This window comes from Cyprinus carpio, chromosome A17 (genome assembly GCF_018340385.1).
Source record: "Cyprinus carpio isolate SPL01 chromosome A17, ASM1834038v1, whole genome shotgun sequence".
Classification (NCBI taxonomy): Eukaryota; Metazoa; Chordata; class Actinopteri; order Cypriniformes; family Cyprinidae; genus Cyprinus; species Cyprinus carpio.
The window spans coordinates 27,199,942-27,223,216 of record NC_056588.1 but is presented as its reverse complement, the minus strand read 5'-3'; the positions used below and the strand labels follow the sequence as shown (position 1 = coordinate 27,223,216).

Below are 23,275 nucleotides of genomic sequence, written 5' to 3'. Positions count from 1 at the left end.
ACGTTTTGTTCTTTGATCATCAATGTCATGCATCTATTCTTCTGTTCTGTTTGGTAATCACAACATGACTACAGGTACCAGACCAATCTGGGAATTTTTACAGCCATTTTAAGGCCATGAACTGATCTGATATTTTGTGAATGTGTAAAAATTTGAATGTATTAATGTGAGCTGTTGTAAGAAGACTATAATGTGTTCTTTGGATCATTAAGACTTCTGTGGCTCTTTTCACATTGAATTCACATATCTTTGATGTAGGACAGGGGTCGGCAAGTTAAGTTTGGCATTGGGACAAAAAAAAAATTGCCACTACTGTAGATGGCAGGCCAAAACATAGTCAAAGGATAATTTAAGAAATTAATTGATGAAAAATGAAACTAGAACTGCCTGTGACAGACTGTGTCACCCCATTAAAAAAGTCCTAGAATCGCCCCTGGCCTGTTGGTCTCTACTGGTAATTGGTCACCTTATATTTATGGCTTTTGTTAAAGCCACTAAATCCTAATGTAATACAGTAGGTGGCCTACCATGTCTGCAAAGTGCATTTGCAGCTTTTGACCACTGAGTGGCGCTTTAACCACAAGTTATCAAACAAGCGCAACAAAGCACATTTTTGCAAATAGCCATCAACTTTGCCTCACTGATGTGTTACATTTGACTGCTGCAGTCAGGGAAAATAAAAGAAAAACACTGTAGTTAAAATATTTTAAATTCACAGATGAAATTTTAGTAATTGAAGTTATGTGCGTTTCTTAGAACGAATTCAATCAGGATAAATGTCAAGCCTATGAGCTCGTGCTTATATTTTCTCTAAGCTACACAGTATTACACCATATTTTAGATTTGAATTCAATGTGTGTAATTTTCATGTGGAAGAATTGACAATAAAGCAGACTTGACTTGACTTGACTTGACTTGACTTTAATAGGTGTGAAGTTGGTAGCCTATTTTAGTGAGCTAGGCTACATGGATTTATATGGCAAAATGTCAATATTCTCACATATTAGGCCTATATTTGTCACAAATACATTTTTAATTTAGATTTTAAAATTCCTTTAATAAAACAGCATGCATTTTTGTCACGCATATACTTTGTTATTCGTTACCTGTCCTTTATTTTGACAGATAACTTATTGGGAAAAAGATATCTGTCTGTACACTGATTAAGAAATTGTTGCGTGTTTTATAAATTATTTTCTTTATTATAGTAAAACCTGAGGCACTGTATAATTTGGATCCCATTATTTAGGCCTAATTAAAACAAGAAACAAATCAATTAAACCTGCACGATTTAGCTAAATCATTGAAACTCTAAAGAATGGACGGATTAATAAAACTCCTCACGTTTAAACTTAAGTTCTCTCATTATAATCAACAAAATGCACACGATGTAAAAAGAGCTTCATTAACAACTTCATTGACAACTTCAGTGATTTTAAAGGGAGCCTTCTTTACTTGCTTTAATACAATTTAAGTAAAAAAAAAAAAAAAATGCAGCTGCATTTAAATGCAAGAGTGTATCATATTCCTTAAAATATCAGAGTGCAAGATTTGAGCGGCGCGCATGATGCTGAGTGTGACGAGCAGCATTTATTCTTATTTGTCTACATATTTTATCTTCATTACAAATCTTGTTTGGTTTTATTTTGGATAATTGCATGTAAAAAAAAAATATTTACTTTGTAATGCATGTGCAAAATAAGAAACTGCAATCTTATTCGCAGTCAATAGCATTTTATAATTATTTGTACAATAATTTGTAACTTAACCTGCTTCATATCTTTATTATTTAATGCAAAAGAGATTTATTCAAACAACTTTATGAGAGTCATGCATCCATTTAATCTTGATCAAGAACAACTAATGATCAACGAATTGGAGCGGTTTATGAGGTTAGTTAATTTTAAAACGTCAAATAGCCTTCAATTTACAGGTTATAACTGCATCTGTCTCGGGTTGTGGACTTATGAAGAATTATTTTTAATGCAGATCCCATACTGTAACCTAAAAGAAATGTGCTCTATTATTATTCAAGTGTTTGTGCGAAAATTATTAATGCGCATGCATGACAGGGAGTCGCCCTCTCGATCACTTGATTTTTTTCCTGATAATGAAATAACTTAAAATTGGGGTGTCTCACATACATGAGAAATATATATACAGATAGCTTGAAATGTCTACTTTTAAACAAACCAATTCAAAATGAAAGCATTATGTAATCTGTGAAGGTTGCATTTCTCTTTAAAGGCGCGTCCAGTACTGTGGAGATGAGAGTCAGTACTGTGAATTTCATCTTGCAGCCAACAAGAAAACATTAGTTTATTAATAAATAATTAAAATGTCTCCTTTTTCACAATTATTAGGCTGCCTGTGCTTTGTGGCTTTAAGAACAAAAGTTTTTGTCTCTTTGGCAGATACGCGTCTCTTTCGCCAGTTTCTTTGTCTCTCTCTCAGAGGCACCTCATATATATATATATATAAATAATAAATATATATATATATATATATATATATATATATATATATATATATATATATATATATAGCCAAATCAAACAAGGCATTTGTCCTATGTTGCCTAAACCTGCTCTGCAAGTTTGAAACCCTCATATGAAAGAGGAAGAGATTCACACCTTTATTTCCACCACCACAAGCTATACAGAACTACCCCAAACCCCAACCCCCTCCAGCTGAACTGAATTTGGTCTGTTTTTTGGCTGCAAGGAACGGTGTTGTCATGCTACTGTGTTGAAATATGCTGCTTGCACTCACAGCAGCCCTACTCTTTTTATTTATTATTTTCTCGTAGCCAATATTATTATTTTCACAAGACCATAAGAATAACAAATTCTCATTTGATAATTAATCATTCTTTTTGAGAAAATCATTGTTATTTGTGAACGTCGGCGTTTGAGAGAGGCTTTAAGACCAAGTGGAATGCTCTGCCAGCTGCTCCCGCTTCACAGCGAGCGTGACTCGCGTTAACTGCACCCAGGTTCACCATCAGGGTTATTTTTAATAAAAAAACATAACATTAAAGCAGTAAGATACATTGACAAACTAGCTTACTAAACATTTATTAACAAAAACGAATAAGAGGCATAGGCCTACAGTATGCTGTATTATATACCGACTAATAAATTACAGAACATTTAGCAAACACTGAGGAATCAAATAATAATTAAATAATAATAATAATAATAATAATAATAATAATAATAATAATAAAGAGAGCCTCCATAGCATAACGTGAGGTAAACAGCAAGGTTGACAGTGCTTACATGTTTTTTTTTTTTTCACAAGAATACCAACATGTTCACCTTCTCTGGTTATGTAACAGAAATGGCAGCGCTATGAGCCGAACAACACGGTGGTCGTGACAGTGAGACCGCTCACAAAATTTTGTCACACATGCAGAAAAAATGGTCACAGTCTAGAGTCCTGCAATTATTAGGAAATATAACCAAAACAGGTTATTAATATTTTATTTATATGAATAACAGAATAAATGCAAGGAAAACTCGCCCACTCGATTTTTTAATATTCTTTAATTTTGTAGTCCGTATGAAAAGGTGCATTTATTTCTATTAAAGGTAGGTCTATGTGGAGATGGCGAGTCAGTGACGGCATTCAGCAACTTCATCTTTGCACCCTACTCTGACTCAGAAAGCAATAGTTTATTAATAAATAATTTAAATGTCTTCTTTTCCCCCGACACGTTCATAATCACTTTTCTGGTGCTTTGAGGCAATTGCTTTACGCGGAGCTTGAGCTCGGCCTGCTTATATATCAAAGGACAACTTATTATATTAATCAATTTAATATAACGTGCGACTAGAAAAATCTTTAGTCAGGGGCAGGCCTACTTAGCACAAGGAAAACGCTCCATTTTTTAAATAAAATGCTATAATGACATTACGAAAAGCGCAACAGCTGCAAATCACATCTTGCACGAGTTATGCATGCGTAAGGAGTCAGATGTTTTTTTTATATATTTTTTTTTATTATCATCTTAATTATTAAATACAATAGGCTACAGCATGTAGATAATTGATTTCCAAATCTTTGGGGGTGCTATGGGGGTGCTTTTTTCTTTCTTGGGGGTGCTGAAGCACCTGCTAGCCCCTCCTTAGTGCCGCCCATGATGATAACATATTTTTAAGTTAGGCTACTTTAATTCATATAAATAATTTAAGCAATTTAAAGCTTTTTTATACTAGATTCAACTTGAATTTTAATACTATTAAACTGACTTTAAAATCTCAAGGAGTTTATAAGTTGAAACGGGTCACAGTGCATGTAAAATAGCCTAAATGAACTTGTATATCCTATCCAAAGACCTTGATTGCATGTTACCATGAAACTAACAATATAATTCGATTTTTTTTAAATAAACAATTCCTGTATAAAATGGGACAGCAACCTTTATACCGATTAATCGCCTATTTTCGTTTGCTGCATGTTTTTTAAAAACACGCTAAAAATAAATTTAAATAAGGTTTTTGAGAGGAAAAAATATATGTCATGTATTTTATTACATTCAGAAATAATAACGGCAGGCCTAATAATGTTATAATGTACCAACATTATAAACACTATAGGATATTTTTAGTTCCCTTCACTTTACAACAAATACTTTAAATTTAACTATCAGAACAGAACAAGAATTAAAAATATATAATTCTAATGGATAAATATAATTGCAGTATATAATAATATAGGCTTAGCTATATATAGCTATAAACTAACAAAAAATAATAATAATAATTTAATGCGGAATGGTTGATTTCCTCTGTCATTCGGGACAAATCCAAATGTTTCTATATTCGTGATGTTGCCCATTTGAAGTTAAACTATTATTCATTAGGTAAAATATGTTTTGTAGTTCATGCGTGTTTCAGTATCGTCGGGATAAAAAACATAATGAGCAAAAATATGCCGAATGGCAAGGTGAACGGCTGCGCTGTTTTCGATGAATATGTGCACGTGAAGCACCAGCGCGATCAAACAACTGAAACAGAAAATGCTCAATTTTTGGTCACACAGTAAAGGCATAATTGCCATTCAGCATTCAATATATATATATATATATATATATATATATATATATATATATATATACTATATATGTAATGACTGTTCAAATAACAATAGCATGCAGTAAGAGCCTTTGTGTAAAGGTGTTTCTTTTCATTTCTTAGACTGTATCCTAAGACTGTCCCATGTTTTGAAATTAACTCCCTGTAAATTTTCTAATGGTTTTTAAGGATGTTACAATGTTATATTATAATGTCATTGTTGTTTTACTTCGTCCTTTCATCTCCATTTACAAACCAACATTTTACAATTACAGTCAGTTTGCAACCTGTCCCTTTGCGCAACCTGGCGGTAGTTTTGCAAATTATTTTAACACGCGACTGACTTGCTGTTAACGCCACGGCCCTGGTTTTGGTTGTCCACCTACTGTATGTCCCAAAACACACTACAGGAAACCATTTTTTAATGGTTAAAAGTTGATGGTTAGTAATGTTTGTAATGGTATTTGTAGTGGAAACCATTAGAATTTCTGTGATGGTTTTCATTGTTTTTGTCAGCAGGGTCACCCTGGGTTTTGTGATGTATTTGCCATAAATGTGATAGGATTGCTTTAATATTGTGAGATAGTAGTGACTGTTTGTAGTTATGGTGAGCCTATTTGGGAGAAAATCCTAGGCCGTTTTTTGCTCCCAGTCCGTCCCTGGCGGTGACTTACCATTAAAATGAGCATTCACTGTTGTTTGCTGTTGCCGACACTTAATTTCACAGAGGGAAAAGTCACAAAGCTGTGGTGGAATTTCATATATATTCAGTGCTGGAAATCCATTTGTCCTTTGCTGAAACTTCTGTGTCGTCATGGAGAGCCCAGGTCATGGTTGCTTAGCTTTGGAAAGAAGAAGAAAGTGTCACGGCTAGTGTTTTCCACATGTTTAAGGCGCGACATGTGAACGGCCCCTTAGATTAATCCATCCTCATTTTCCTTCCTTGAATCCTTCGCTCACATCCTAAAAGAGGGTGGAGCTAAGACACAAGGAAAGGAAACAAGGATGCACAAATAAGAAATGAGAAGCACCCATTAGCCCCTTTCACACAGTAATACCAGTAAATTGCTGTAAAATTACCGGAACGACTTTACCGGTAAATTCAAAAATGCACTGTTCGCACAGTCAACGACATTCCGTCCTTTTCCGGAAAAGCACCATTCACACATTCATTCCAAAATACTGGTAAATTCTGTGACATCATTAACCTCTAAACAGCTGCGCTTGTATTTATAGGGGTAGCTATATGCGGTCAGTATTTTTGTTGATGTTTCATTTTTGTTTCAAACTTTAGCATTCATGCAACTACTTTTGTAATAGAGACATCGTAATAGATGACTACAAACCAAAATACTGAACTATAGAAGAAAAAAATGTTGTCTGTTGTCGCTAGCATCCGAAGGCTGCTATCTGCAGCTAAAAAAAATTTTGGCGCCTCAATGTTGGCCGACTGACTTGACTTGCTTCCATCACATGTGTCCTCGGAGACGCTAGTTTGGGGTTACTCTGAATTCAAGCTACTGTTTAGAGCAGTGGCTCTCAACCTTTTTTTCCCCACTGGGCCGCACTATGGTCCAAATGCAAGTCTCATGGGCTGCACGCATATAATTTACATATTATGTCACCGATACAAACCAACCAGCTTTAAAATAGACTATTATAGCCTAAATATTATGATATCTAATCGATTACATTCATTGAAATAAATAAATAATTATACTCACCATTAATAAAACACCTGATGCTGTCTGGAGCTGACCAATTTTGTGAAATTCGGCTCGAAAGGAGTAATAGCACAATGAAGTTGTGATTATAAATTGCAGTCTGTAAGACGCGCGACATTGCAGAAAATGTGCGTTCACAAATGTAGCCTATGTTGATCCAAATTAATATCAAATAGTCTATGGATGTGCCATCAGTGCAGATGAACAGTTCTGCGTTCAAATGCAGAAATAGGCTAAAGATGGCGCAAAGCACAAAAACACAATTTTACCGAACTAATGGCGACTAATGATGACTATTTGAATTGAATTCTGCCAAAGTGCGCTACGTGAGTAAAGGTCTGCTCATGTCTGAAAATAATATATGAAAAACATAATTATTTTACATAACACAAACATTATAGCTTATACTTGAGTTTTGGAATCTGATTATGTAATCCAGATTACATGTAATCCGTTACTACCCAGCTCTGTGTGTATATATATATATATATATATATATATATATATGTATATATATATATATATATATATATATATATATATATATGTACACACACTGAACAAAATTGTGAACGCAACCCTTTTGTTTTTGGCCCCATTTTTGAGTTGAGCTCATAGATCTAAGACTTTTTCTATGTACACAAAAGGCCTATTTCTCTCAAATATTGTTCACAAATCTGTCTAAATCTGTGTTAGTGAGCATTTCTCCTTTGCCGAGATAATTCATCCACCTCACAGGTGTGGCATATCAAGATGCTGATTAGACAGCATGATTATTGTTTATATGATTATATGATATATGATATGATATATGATATATGATTATAGGTGTGCCTTAGGCTGGCCACAATAAAAGGCCACTCTAAAATGTGCAGTTTTATCACACAGCACAATGCCACAGATGTCACAACTTTTGAGGGAGCGTGTAATTGGCATGCTGACTGCAGGAATGTCCACCAGAGCTGTTGCCTGTGGATTGAATGTTCATTTCTTTACCATAAGCGGTCTCCAAAGAGGTTTTTTAGAGAATCTGGAAGTACATCTGACCTGCCTCACAACCGCAGACCACGTGTAACCACACCAGCCCAGGACCTCCACATCCACCATCTTCACCTCCAAGATCGTCTAAAATCAGCCACCCGGACAGCTGCTGCAACAATCGGTTTGCATAACCAAAGAATTTCTGCAACTGTCAGAAACCGTCTCAGGGAAGCTCATCTGCATGCTAGTCATCCTCATCGGGGTGTTGACCTGACTGCAGTTTGCTGTAACCGACTTGAGTGGGCAAATGCTCAGATTCGATGGCGTCTGGCCCTTTGGAGAGGTGTTTTCTTTTCACAGATGAATCCCGGTTTTCACTATACAGGGCAGATGGCATACAGCGTGTATGGCATCATGTGGGTGAGCGGTTTGCTGATGTCAATGTTGTGGATCGAGTGGCCCATGATGGCGGTGGGGTTATAGTATGGACAGGCGTATGTTATGGACAATGAACACAGGTGCATTTTATTGATGGCATGACAAGATCCTGAGGCCCATTGTTGTGCCATTCATCCACGACCATCACCTCATGTTGCAGCATGATAATGCACGGCCCCAATGTTGCAAGGATTTGTACACAATTCCTGGAAGCTGAAAACATCCCAGTTCTTGCATGGCCAGCATATTCACCGGACATGTCACCCATTGAGCATGTTTGGGATGCTCTGGATCAGCGTATACGACAGCATTTTCCAGTTCCTGCCAATATCCAGCAACTTCGCGCAGCCATTGAAGAGGAGTGGACCAACATTCCACAGGCCACAATCAACAACCTGATCAACTCTATGCGAAGGAGATGTATTGCACTGCGTGAGGCAAATGGTGGTCACACCAGCTACTGACTGGTTTTTGGACCCCCCCAATACTGTAAAACTACACATTTTAGAGTGGCCTTTTATTGTGGCCAGCCTAAGGCACACCTGTGCAATAATCATGCTGTCTAATCAGCATCTTGATATGCCACACCTGTGAGGTGGATGGATTATCACGGCAAAGGAGAAGTGCTCACCAACACAGATTTAGAAACAGATTTCACAGATTTGAGAAATAGGCCTTTTGTGTATATAGAAAAATTCTCATGAAAAATGGGGGCAAGAACAAAAGTGTTGCGTTTATAATTTTATTCAGTATATATATCCCCACTCTCCCCACCAACAATTCCTGCCAGACCTGAGACTCGAACCTGCAACCTTTAGGTTACAAGTCTGACTCTCTAACCATTAGGCCATGACTGAAAACACTAAAAATACTTTGCCAATACTGGCCCGAGTCTGGGTACTGAAACTGGGCCAACACCACTGGTATTGGGCCACAATCACACCGACGAGAAATAAAACACTTAGCCAGTACTGGCCCGAGTCTGGGTATTGAAAATTGGACAACACCAGTTACAGTACCCTGAGGCCAGTATTGGTGTGTTTTATAAAATACTTTATTTAGAAATGAAGTGTTTTATTTCTTGTCGGTGTGATTGTGGCCCAATGCCGGTGGTGTCGGCTCAGTTTCAGTACCCAGACTAGGGCCAGTACTGGCTAATTGTACCTGTAACATGTGGAGTCAGAGACGTTCGGATCCAATTGCAGTATTTATTAGAGAATGGTCAGACAGGCTGAAATCAGATAACAGCGTCAAGTATGTCAAGGGATATCCAGAATCAGTAACAATACCAGGCAGAGGTCGGGGCAGGTGGCAGAGAATCACAGGCGGTATAAACAATCCAAGATCAGACACGGCAGGAACAAACACAAGGAGAACCACTCGGAAATGACAGACTGGGCTAAACAAGACTTCGCACCAACCTCACACCAGTCCAAACACAGCATACTGTATATAGGGGAATGGTAATGGGGAACACCTGGGGGTGATTAGCCCTTGGCACAGGATCATGAGAAATGGAGTTCCATTTTGGTTGGTGTGAGATATATATATATATATATATATATATATATATATATATATCTATATATATATATATATATATTTATATATATACACTACAGACCAAAAGTTTTGGAAACATTACTATTTTAGTGTTGGAAACAGTTCTGCTGTCTAATATATTTGATGAATAAAAGGTTAAAAAGAACTGCATTTATTCAAAATAAAAAAACAATTTCTAATAATATATATTCTAATAATATATTTTCTTTACTATCACTTTTTATCAATTTAACACATCCTTGCTGAATAAAAGTATTGATTTTATTTAAAAAAAAGAAAGAAACAAAATTACTGACCCCAAATTACTGACCAGTAATGTATATTGTTATTACAAAATATTTATATTTTAAAAACATAGCTTTTTTTTTTTATTTATGTTTTTTTATTATTCATCAAAGTATCCTAAAAAGTATCACATTTTCTGAAAAAATATTAAGCAGCAGAACTGTTTTCCAACTTTGATAATGAATCATCATATTAGAATGATTTCTAAAGGATCATGTGATAATGATCCTAAAAATTCAGCTTTGCATCACAGAAATAAATGATAATTTAAAGTATAATAAAATTAAAAACAATTATTTTAAATTGTGATAATATATCACAATATTACATTTATTTTTCTGTATTTTTGATCAAATAAATGCAGGCTTGATGAGCAGAAGAAACTTCTTTCAAAAAACATTAAAAATAGTAATGTTTTCCAAACTTTTGACCTGTACTGTGTATATATATATATATATATATATATATATATATATATATATATATATATATATATATATATATATATATATATATATACACACACACACACTTACTCATACCGAATTACAACTTCTAAAATATGCTTATTAAAGACTCCTTCCAGTTTTGATATAAAACCAGAGCTTTGAATAATTAGTTTTTCCACAAAATGACATTGTTACCTTAAAATCCTTAAGATGGCATCTACTTCCAACTAAAATAAAATACATATTTTACACTGTCCTTATGTCTACATGTACTTATGCATGTCAACTAAATATGTCAGCTTTACAAAGATTAAGGGTTTGGCCCTTCCACCATTTCTTTTCATGGCATCCCCATAATACCCATGTGCTTCTTTTCCCCAAGTATAGAAATGACAAAATGAAAATATGAATGATGTTAGAATTTATAAAAAAAAAAAAAAAAAAAAAAAAAATCCAGGAGCTTCCTCAAGTAAGTGTACTCTAAAAGAGGGACAGATTGACAGAAAGAGAGACAAAAAGGAGAACAGACAATGACGTGTATGATTATTCAGACAATCTCAGACTGATAAAATGTATGGTAATCCTGGTAAATCTTAACATTTGGAACATACCTTTGGAAGAATTTGTTTGCATTCAGGCCTGCTCTTTTCTTCCCCTATCTTTGTCCAAAGTGAGCAGCAGCCATCTGTTGATGAACTTTTTTAAATCTCTCCATCTGATGGACTGCCTGTACTTGCATTTCTTTGCACTAATTAAAAAAAAAGAAAGAAAAAAAGAAGAAAAAAAAACAGTCACAATACAGTGGTGTCAAACTCAATTCCTGGAGGACCGCAGCTCTGCACAGTTTAGCTCCAATCAGCTCCAACTCACACCTGCTTGGAAGTTTCTAATAATCCTGAAGACCTTAACCCTCTGGAGTCGATTAACGCGTATACGCGTTTTGGGGTATTTTCTCCTGATAACCCCGATAAGAACTTAAATTACACTTTCAGTTTTGATCGTACAGATAAGAGCAATACATCAATCGAATCTGTAAAGGGTCTACTTTGTTTTGTTTACAGACATAATAATAACAAAACTTTGTGCACTTATAAAATAAAGATAACAAACAAGGAGTGCTGTCTGCAGCCTTTGTCTGCTCTTATCTTCATTTACAAATGCGTCATTAAAATGATATGTAAATAAGTTTGTACTCAACACAGAGACATGAGAGAGATATCTATAGAAAGCCTGACATGTCTACTTTTAAACTTAACAAGTGCTGCCGAAAACAAATATTCTGTGATAAAGTAATCCATATGAAAACAATGCGATGTTCGTTTTTCACGTCTCCCTTCATTATCTTATAATGCGACCACGCCCCCGCACTGAACGCGCTATTGAGATTCTAATGTTTCACTGAAGCGCGCGGCTTGAATATGCCCACACAACAGAAGACAACGCAGCGAGATTGTTCTTCAAGTTTTTTTTATTTTACTGTTTGCTTCACGATGAGAGGAATAAGACATAATTCACCCCAAAAAGATGTGATGTGGTTGAGGATTTGAGATTTGGATTTTCTCAGAAAAAAAGAATGAAGCACTTTATCCAGCAGAGATCATAAACATGAGTAAGTCTCTTTTTATTTATTTATATACTTGTACTAGTTTTCACATAACATGTAAACATTTTACTAGTTAGATTTTTTTCCAAAGACTTTTTCCAAAATATAATTCCTGACTAAATGTATAATCAAGTGAAATATTATGAAGTTTCAATAACAATATACACTACTTTACCATTCAAAAGCTTGATGTAAATAATATAAATGTAACTGTAACAAATGTAACAAACAATGCTGTTATTTCAAATTTATCCCCCCTAAAAACCTGAAAAAAAATATTCTCAGCTCTTTTCAACATTAATAATAATAATAATAATGATAATAATAACAATAAATGTTTTTTTGTAGAAAATAATATTGTTAAAAGGATTTCTGAAGGATTGTGTGACTGGAGTAATGATGCAAAAAATTCAGTTTGAAAGTCAGCTTTGATTGTTCCCTAATAAACTGTTTAAACTGCACTCACAAGTGAATATTAAATTATGTTGTGGAATAATTAAATATATTCTAAATAAACTACAAACATAAAATTATATACATTTATTTTGTCCTCACATTCTTTCTTGTAACTCATCCCTCTCAGTGACACAGCTGACTGAGTGGCTCATTATGCAGCTCATTATGCAGGCCTTTGTCTTCTCAGGTGTGAATTCATGATAGTTGACGCCTACTCGCATATGACTTTTACCAACAAAAAATTGTCTTAGAAAATTTAAATCAATATATTGTTTTCTGTAAGTGAGTAAACAAGATGATTTTCACATCATTTTGAAAAAAAAATTCTAGGTTACAAGCTCCAGTTCTCAAAAGATCCCCGGGAACCAATGTTCTGTATGTGTTTTATTGCCTTATTCAAGTGATTTAACGTTTTTAGTTTTTCACTAACCACGCATAACATTTTTTTTCTCAAAAACACAATCATGTACATACATGCTGCACACATATTATTATAGCCCAGTTTGTGCTGATTACAGTGAGATTAGATTTAGCTGGATCAGGTGTGCTTGATTGTGGTTGGAGCTAAACTCTAGCCCTATGTCAGCAAACTCACAATTATAGCTTTATTATAAATAAACTCTTTCCCTCGTCCTAGCTCCCTTGCAACTGCTTCATGGAGGCAGAGCGACTGTCTTCACCAAGCTTGACCTTCTCAGAATGTACAGCCTTATGTAGATACAGGAGGGGGACGAGTAGAAGACCACTTTCGTGAGCCCTACTGGGCATTACGAATACTGAGTCATGCACTATGGGCTGGTCAATGCCCCTTCCGAATGCAAGGCTTTATGAATTAGGTGTTTTGGGAGTACCTCCATCACTTTATCTATGTCGACAACACCCTTATGTACTCCCAGAACCTGGCCGAACATTGTCATCACATCGTGCTTGTGTTTGCCAAGCCTCTATCTAGTTTCTAGATTATCAACTTTGCCTTGAATAAGGGAAAAAATGGAGGCGGTGAAATAATGGCCCACTCTGATGACTTATAAGTTCTCCAACTGTTCTTGGGCTTTGTCAGTTTTTATCAACAATTTATTCATAATTATTGCACCCTTACTACTCTGTTGTCCACTGTTGTGAACTGCACATTCCAGGACCCAGTTTATGGCAGGGTCCTTCTCTGACCACAATAGTGTACAAAGGTTTGCTACATTTTTAATAGATCTTGGTGGACTAACATAAGCAAACTGTCCAACACAATCAGATAAAGATGCATGACAACAGCCAGACACCTCTTGTCTGGGAAGGACAGGACTTCTCATTGGTCAAAATACAGTTTCTGCCCTTCACCCATCTAGACACTGATTTCTAAGGATGGTAAATCTAAATCTAAACCAATCTAAAGGGCAAATTACAACACACCCATCTTATACTTATTCAAAGAAATAAGAATTCTCAGTGACAGCGATGTGTAGTGCAACATATCACACACACTCAGCTGTTAACCCTCTGGAGTCTAAGGGTATTTTTGGGGCCTGGAGAAGTTTTGTCATGCCCTGACATTTGTGCTTTTTTCAGTTTCTTATAAATATCTAAATGGCTAAAGTCTAATCTCACTGTAATCAGCACAAAACTAGGCTATAATAATATGTGAGCAGCATGTATGTACATGATTGGGTTTTTGAGAAAAAAAAATGTTATGCGTGGTTAGTGAAAAAAACTAAAAATGTTAAATCACTTGAAAAAGGCAATAAAACACATACAGAAAATTGGTTCCCAGGAAATTTGAGAGAAACTGGAGCTTGTAGCCTAGAATTTTTTTTTTTCTAAATTGATGTTAAAATCATCTTGTTTACTCACTTACAGAAAACAATATATTGATTTAAATTTTCTAAGACACTTTTTGTTGGTAAAAGTCATATGCGAGTAGGCGTCAACTATCATGAATTCACACCTGAGAAGACAAAGGCCTGCATAATGAGCTGCATAATGAGCCATTCAGTCAGCTGTGTCACTGAGAGGGATGAGTTAAAGAAAGAATGTGAGGACAAAATAAATCTATATAATTTTATGTTTGTAGTTTATTTAGAATATATTTAATTATCCCACAACATAATTTAATATTCACTTATGAGTGCAGTTAAACAGTTTATTAGGAAAAATCAAAGCTGACTTTCAAACTGATTTTTTTGCATCATTACTCCAGTCACACAATCCTTCAGAAATCCTTTTAACAATCTTATTTTCTACAAAAAAAACATTTATTGTTATCATTATTATTATTATTATTATTATTATTATATTATTATTATTATTAATGTTGAGAAAAGAGCTGAGAAGACCCTTTTTTTTTTTAGGTTTTTTAGGGGGGGATAATTGAAAGAACAGCAATGATTGTTACATTTGTTACAGTTACATTATTGTTACATTTATTATTTACATCAAGCTTTTGAATGGTATAGTAGTGTATATTGGTATTGAAACTTCATAATATTTCACTTTGATTATACATTTAGTCAGGAATTATAGTCTTGGAAAAAGTCTTTGGAAAAAGTCTAACTAGTAAAATGTTTACACGTTATGTGAAAACTAGTACAAGTATATAAATAAATAAAAAGAGACTTACTCATGTTTATGAACTCTGCTGAATAAAGTGCTTCATTCTTTTTTCTGAGAAAATCCAAATCTCAAATCCTCAAACCACATCACATCTTTTTGGGGTGATTTATGTCTTATTCCTCTCATCGAGAAGCAAAACAGTAAAATAATAAAAACTTGAAGAACAGTCTCGCTGCGTTGGCTTCTGTTTGTGTGGGTGTATTCAAAAGCCGTGCGCTTCAGTGAAACATTTGAATCTCAAAAGCGCGCGCTCGGGCGCGGGGGCGTGGTCGTATTAGAAGATAATGAAGTGAGACGTGAAAAAAACGGACATCGCGTTGTTTTCATATGGATTACTTTATCACAGAATATTTGTTTTCAGCAGCACTTGTTTAGTTTAAAAGTAGACATGTCAGGCTTTCTATAGATATCTCTCTCATGTCTCTTCGTTGAGTATTCACTGAGTTACAGTTCATTTTAATGACGCATTTGTATCTGAAAGATCAGCGCAGACAAAGGCTGCAGACAGCACTCCTTGTTGTATTTTATCTTTATTTTATAAGTGCACAAAGTTTTGTTGTTATTATGTCTGTATACAAAAAAAGTAGACCCTTTACAGATTCGATTGATGTATTGCACTTATCTGTACGATCAAAACTGAAAGTGTAATTTAAGTTCTTTTCGGGGTTATCAGGAGAAAATACCCCAAAACGCGTATACGCGTTAATCGACTCCAGAGGGTTAATGGACAAATGAATGCATGACAGTTCAATCTTTTTCCATCATGTCTGGACATAATGTGGTTGCAACATTGCCAAAGGTATTCTGGTTGTGGTTTGGAGAGTGAGAAATTCACTGGTAAAACTTTAGTGAAATTTTTCTAAATTTGTGTTTGGACTTTGCAAATAAGTTCCACAGGAGGAAAATAGGTGTGCCACACCTTGTTCCCCCAAATCTAGTGGAAACAGCCAATCACAGCACGGAAATGGAGAAGCACCAAACTGTAATCTTGTCTCATCGGAAAGGGATAAAGGTACACTTCCAAAAGACACTTCAAGGCTGTTGAAACATATTCCTTTAACTTTGCCAACTGCATTGTTACCAGCACAACCAGTGGAAGGAGTCACCACCACCAGACTGCACCCTCAATCATAGAGAACGTAAATATCACTTATCCAAACCTTTTCCAGAGACCGTGGCATCATTTTATATTATCAGTGTATGATTTTCAAATTTTCCTTAGATATTATATAGCTGATTGCAATTGATAACAAATAATAGATCATTTATTTGTTTGATGCATAATAAGGTTCTTCACCTTATTTGTTTCAGAGTATTCAGTTTATCTTTCCATAGATAATGTATCTTTGACATAGCAACACCCAACTTAATCACTTGCATTTTATGCATCTTATGCACTTTATTCCTTTTTCATTTATGGTATTCATTTATTAGTTGTTGATTACTCTTGTCTAGCTTTTGTTAATCAAATGTATTTTATTACACTTGTCTTGATAATACAGTAAGAGGTTTTACAAGTTAGATATCCCATATTTCTTATCTGATGTATTATCATTCTTTCTTTCTTATCTGATTTACTCATAACTACACAGAGTCCCAACATATCCATTTAAAGATACAGTCAAAATTAAAGCTGCAAGCAGCAATGAACGGGCCCTCGCACCCGGGCTCACCGCCTGCGATTGGCTTTAGTAAAAAAGTAAATGGCGAGAAATATGCATTTAAAGTTGTAAATATAAGTGGAATATGTCAAAGTCATTTATATCTGCCAATCTTCCTGCATGATGTGTCCTATTGCCAACAGGTGGCGCTATGATTATAACTGAATACTGGCCTTTAGATGTCTTCAGGCCATGACTCTTTTCAAATATTTGAAGTTTGGTGCAGATTGGACATTGCATGTTTATGTTAGTGTAAAACAAGCCATTTCCTGTTGCCAGCAGGTGGCGCTATGATTATAGTGGAATAATGACCTTCAGATGTGTTCAAGCCAAGACTCTTTTCGAACATGTGAAGTTTGGGGAAGATCGGACATCTTATGCCTGAGTTACAACAACTTCTATTCCCATGGCGAGACATCGAACTTTGTCACGGCGCCATGGCCACACCCTTTAATGGAAACCCAAGATGTTCACAATTTAACATTGCAAAGGCCTTTAGATTAGACTGACCAAAAAAAATTATAAAATGTCATAAAATATCTAGGAGTAGTTTGTTACGGCGTAAAACATGTCACTTCCTGTTGCCAGCAGGTGGCGCTATAGCGATATCTGAATATTGGCATGTAGATATATTCAGGTCAGGAGTCTTCTCAAACATGTGAAGTTTGTGGCAGAGTTGGACATTGTATGTCTGAGTTATAGCAACTTCCTTTCTCATGGCGAAACATCGAAATTTGTAAGGCCGCCACAGACACGCCCTTAAACGAAACCTCAAGATCTTCGCAATTTAACATCACAAAGGCCTTTAGATTACACTGACAAAGTTTGGTGTTGATCTGAATAAATCTCTAGGAGGAGTTTGTTAAAGTACAACCCCTGAAAAATGGCAAAAACGACACAAATTTTGCAGAGAAAATTCAAAATAACTGACTTCCTGTTGGGATTCGAATTTTGTACCAAGATACTTTTTTGTAGGTATTGGTGTGTTACATGTGTGTACCGATTTTTGTACATGTACGTGAAAACGTAGCTCAAGGCGCACTCCGTTGAAAATGTATAGGTGGCGCTATTGAGGCATTTTGCCACACCCAATGGAATATTGGCCTTCAGATGTGTTCAGGCCAGGACTCTTATCGAACATGTGAAGTTTGGGCAAGATCGGACATTTTATGCCTGAGTTACAATAAATTTTATTCCCATGACAAGACATCGAACTTTGTGACGGTGCCATGGACACGCCCTTTAACGAAAACTCAAGATCTTCACAATTTAACATCGCACAGGCCTTTAGAATAGAGTGACTGAAAAAAAAAATTATGTCATAAAATTTCTCGGGGTAGTTTGTTACAGTGTAAAATATGTCACTTCCTGTTGCCAGTAGGTGGCGCTTTGACTATAACTGAATATGGGCATATCAGTCTGTTCAGGTCAGGAGTCTTATCAAACATGGGAAGTTTGTGGCAGATTGGACATTGTATGTCTGAGTTATAGCAACTTCATTTTTCATGGCGAATCATCGAAATTCGTCAGGCCGCCACGGACACACCCTTCAACGAAAACTCAAGATCTTCACAGTTTAACATCGCAAAGGCCTTTAGATTAGGCATACCAAATTGGGTGTTGATCTGAATAAATCTCTAGGAGTTTGTTAAAATAAGGCATGCAAATGACAAAAATGATGCAAAATTTGCTCATAAAATTAAAAATAACCGACTTCCTGTTGGGTTTCGGATATTGCTCCAAGAGTCTTTTTTGTAGGTACTGATGCTTTACATATGTGTGCCAATTTCCGTACATGTACGTGAAACACAGCTCGAGGGCTGTTGATTTTCTTACGATAAAAGGCGCTGTCGAGCCATTTTACCACACCCTCTTCTGAAACCTATATCAGATGTAAATTTTCACCAGGTCTGACGCGTGTGCAAAGTTTCAGGACTTTTCGAGCATGTTTAGGCCCTCAAAAATGCGATTCATTTTGGAGAAGAAGAAGAAGAAGAAGAAGAAGAAGAAGAAGAAGAATAAACAAAGCAGATACAAGAGGGTCCTCACACCATCGGTGCTCGGGCCCTAATAAAGCAAATATTTGTGTGTTAGACACTTATAAATGGTAATTCACAGACCGCGAAAAACGTGCAACTTACCCACAGCAATGCTTCGTTAACTCTGCTGTGGGCGGTCCCTGCTCCACATGCTAAATCACATCACGCACCACATAGATGGTGCTGTCCCCATTTATACAGTAATTTAACACAGCGGTTCTCAATTCCAGTCCCCCAGCTCTGCATATTTTGCATGTCTCTCTTTGTTAACACACCTGATTCAGATAATCAGCTCATTAGAAGTGAGCTCCGTGCATGAACTGTGTTCCCATTGACATGGTCCCTACACAGTTTTCATTGCTCCCTACTCCATGAGCAGGGGAAATCTGTTGAAGTTTACCTCACTTCGGAACATTCATTCATGAATTTGCGCTGTGCAATGTCTTCACACATGGACAAGTGTGACATCATATACCTCTGAATATAAATACAATCTAAATTCACGTCTCGCACACTTTAATGCCCTTTGAATGGAACATATACACTTGTTTTGAACTGGAATCATGGCGGAATATCCTTCCACTTACGGTCAAATAGAACAAAAGTCATACATGATAGGAGGACTGGGATTGGGAAACACTGCCTTACCATACTGTGATGCCTTGTCCCAGTGTGACAAGAAAAAATAATATAACCCATTATAAACTAGGCATTTGTTGCATCCAGTGAGGACATAATTACTGATTATAATGACTTATACTGAGTTTTTATGAGTTGCATTGAGTATCGCGCTACGTAAACGTAAAACCATGTCTGCATTTGTGATTGGAGAAACAACAAACACTACTCTACACTGCGTAAAACTCATGTTTAAATCATCTGTGGCAAATTTTTTAAATTTGTAAACGTACTTCGTACTTACAGACTGTGAGTCAGAAGCGCCAGACTGTCCTTGCAAAGTTGTAACTGCCCCACTTTATAGAAACAGACACCGGCATTGTAGGCTACTCTCACATGAAACAGTCCTCGTCCTCCGCAAAATGCGCTGCACACATCTGAATATTTGGGTTGAATGCAACAGTGTTGTAAATACAACTTAACCACTGATTTCTAGTTGTCCTCTTTTGGAAGGCAAAACAAAGTAGCTTCACTTTCACAATGAAACACAGTGTCTCCACAACATGGTGCCGGCGGCAACAGCGAGAATAAAAGTTACGCCTTCTTTTTTTGTGTAAACATTTTGGCAGTGTTATGCAAATCTTCCCACATCGTGACATAGACGTGGGGGCGTGTTAGAATGAGCTGTTTTAGGAGGGCGTGGACAAGACTTAACTTTTATAAAAAATAACTCTTTGGATTTGAGACTTTAGTCTTTGCAACATTACAGATCTTCTTTATGCACCAAGAGCTTGTAGCACTCGAAAGAGAAAGGAAAAATTTAAATCGCATCATATGACCCCTTTGAAAAAGTTTGGGAAGATTTATATAGCATCATATGACCCCTTTGAGAAAATATAAAGAAAAGAAAGAAAGAAAGAAAGAAAGAAAAGCAGAAAGAAAGAAAGAAAGAAAGAAAGAAAGAAAGAAAGAAAGAAAGAAAGAAAGAAAAAGAAAGAACCAGCTTTTGTTTGGACCTCACAGACTAGGGAAAAGATAAGTAAATTACAAATCTAGCACATCTGAATTTTAAATGTCTTTGTAATTGTCTATTGTGTATTTCCCACAGACGGCAGATCCCCCAGATATATGTGTGTGTGTGCGTGTGTGTGTGTATGTTTACTGAACGAAAACAGTAGATGTATAACTAGATAGGAAGTAGATTCATTCTGTGCCAGCAAGTGGCGCTTTTGGAGCTTCAGAAAAAGCTTCAGAGTTTTTCCAGCAACGGCTGTAAACAAAGCAGCCCTGTGCTCATAAACACTACTTGAAATTAAAATGACAACGACACTTTCTAAAGACAATCAGTTACCTTCAAAGACACATTCATATAAAAACTCCCGCTCCACCACAAATAAATTAATATATGGGAAACATTGTGTCGTTATTGTGAATGAGAACATAATGAGTGATTTGCTAGCTTACATGCTAATTCCAGTACTCACCAGGTTGCTGAAGCACCACCGCTATTGATCGCCAACATTTATCTTTTTTTATTCTGTCGTGGTAGTCCCTCGATGACACATCTTAAAGGCTTTCTTCCACACAGATTTCTTCCATTTTGTAAGCACCTAGCAGCAGTCTTCTCTCTTTTGTTTTGCCATGTTTAAAAGCTGTGTACAGAAGAGAATCTGTGCTCTTATTGGTCAGTGTCACTCATGTGACGGAACCCGTCGTGGACAACAGGAAAAAGTAAAAAGTAAAAACATTCTTTTTCAATAGCTGGAAACCAGCTAATAACTGGTTAAATACAGGTGCTGGTCATATAATTAGAATATCATCAAAGTTGATTTATTTCACTAATTCCATTCAAAAAGTGAAACTTGTTATTATATTCTATTATATTCATTCATTACACACAGACTGATATATTTCAAATGTTTATTTCTTTTAATTTTGATGATTATAACTGAAAACTAAGGAAAATCCCAAATTCAGTATCTCAGAAAATTAGAATATTGTGAAAAGGTTCAATATTGAAGACACCTGGTGCCACACTCTAATCAGCTAATTAACTCAAAACACCTGCAAAGGCCTTTAACCCTCTGGAGTCTAAGGGTATTTTTGGGGCCTGGAGAAGTTTTGTCATGCCCTGACATTTGTGCTTTTTTCAGTTTCTTATAAATATCTAAATGGCTAAAGTCTAATCTCACTGTAATCAGCACAAACTGGGCTATAATAATATATGAGCAGCATGTATGTACATGATTGTGTTTTTGAGAAAAAAAAATGTTATGCGTGGTTAGTGAAAAACTAAAAATGTTAAATTACTTGAATAAGGCAATAAAACACATACAGAACATTGGGGCTTTTGAGAACTGAAGCTTGTAGACTAGAATTTTTCTTTCTAAATGAAGTGAAAATCATCTTGTTTACTCACTCACAGAAAACAATATATTGATTTAAATTTTCTAAGACACTTTTTGTTGGTAAAAGTCATATGCGAGTAGACGTCAACTATCATGAATTCACACCTGAGAAGACAAAGGCCCACATAATGAGCTGCATAATGAGCCATTCAGTCAGCTGTGTCACTGAGAGGGGATGAGTTATAAGAAAAAATGTGAGGACAAATTAAATGTATATCATTTTATGTTTGTAGTTTATTTAGAATATATTTAATTATCCCACAACATAATTTAATATTCACTTGTGAGTGCAGTTAAACAGTTTATTAGGAACAATCATAGCTGACTTTCAAACTGAATTTTTTGCATCAATACTCCAGTCACACAATCCTTCAGAAATCCTTTTAACAATCTTATTTTCTACAAAAAAAAAAAAAAAAAAAAAACATTTATTGTTATTATTATCATTATTATTATTATTATTATTATTATTATTAATGTTGAAAAGAGCTGAGAATATTTTTTTCAGGTTTTTTTAGCGGGGATAAATTGAAAGAACAGCATTGTTTGTTACATTTGTTACAGTAACATTTATTGGTACATTTATATTATTTACATCAAGCTTTTGAATGGTATAGTAGTGTATATTGTTATTGAAACTTCATAATATTTTACTTGTTTATACATTTAGTCAGGAATTTTAGTTTGGAAAAAGTCTTTGGAAAAAGTCTAACTAGTAAAATGTTTATACGTTATGTGAAAACTAGTACAAGTATATAAATAAATAAAAAGAGACTTACTCATGTTTATGATCTCTGCTGAATAAAGTGCTTCATTCTTTTTTTCTGAGGAAATCCAAATCTCAAATCCTCAACCACATCACATCTTTTTGGGGTGAATTATGTCTTATTCCTCTCATCGCGAAGCAAACAGTAAAATAAAAAAAACACTTGAAGAACAATCTCGCTGTGTTGTCTTCTGTTGTGTGGGCGTATTCAAGCCGCGCGCTTCAGTGAAACATTAGAATCTCAAAAGCGTGTTCATCGCGGGGGCGTGGTCGCATTAGAAGATAATGAAGGGAGACGTGAAAAACGGACATTGCGTTGTTTTCATATGGATTACTTTATCAAAGAATATTTGTTTTCGGCAGCACTTGTTTAGTTTAAAAGTAGGACATGTCAGGCTTTCTATAGATATCTCTCTCATGTCTCTGTGTTGAGTATTCACTAAGTTACAGTTCATTTTAATGACGCGTTTGTAAATGAAGATAAGGCACAGACAAAGGCTGCAGACAGCACTCCTTGTTTGTTATCTTTATTTTATAAGTGCACAAAGTTTTGTTGTTATTATGTTTGTATACAAAAAAAGTAGACCCTTTACAGATTCGATTGA

General features: G+C 35.5%; 1 protein-coding gene across 1 annotated transcript in view; it reads left to right on the top strand.

Annotated features, from left to right (window-relative positions):
- kif6 (kinesin family member 6) overlaps positions 1 to 23,275 on the top strand; it is a 240,207-nt gene that overhangs the window by 112,831 nt on the left and 104,101 nt on the right.